The sequence below is a fragment of the Morone saxatilis genome, unplaced genomic scaffold (assembly GCF_004916995.1).
Source record: "Morone saxatilis isolate NCDOM2014 unplaced genomic scaffold, NCSU_SB_2.0 Contig23, whole genome shotgun sequence".
NCBI classification, from domain to species: Eukaryota; Metazoa; Chordata; class Actinopteri; family Moronidae; genus Morone; species Morone saxatilis.
In genome coordinates this window covers 9,504,069-9,504,355 of record NW_023339796.1, presented here as the reverse complement: position 1 = coordinate 9,504,355, position 287 = coordinate 9,504,069, and the positions used below count along the sequence as shown (strand labels likewise).

The 287-nt window shown below is 48.1% G+C and overlaps 1 protein-coding gene across 1 annotated transcript in view; it reads left to right on the top strand.

Moving 5' to 3' along the window:
• The window catches only part of tmie (transmembrane inner ear), an 11,772-nt gene that overhangs the window by 5,415 nt on the left and 6,070 nt on the right, over positions 1-287 (top strand). The window lies entirely within an intron of this gene.

Here is a 287-nt window from a genome sequence, read left to right as displayed (position 1 = left end):
TGTCTGTAGACCTCCGAGACAGGAGTGTATTGAGGCACAGATCTGGGGAAGGGAACAGAAAAAAATTTCTGCAGCACTCAAGGTTCCTAAGAGCACAGTGGCCTCCATAATCCTTAAATGGAAGAAGTTTGGGACGACCAGGACTCTTCCTAGAGCTGTCTGCCCTTCCAAACTGAACGATCGGGGGAGAAGGGCCTTAGTCGAGAAACAAAATTATCTGGTCTGATGAAACAAAGATTGAACTCTTTGGCCTGAATGCCAAGCGTCATGTCTGGAGGAAACCAGGC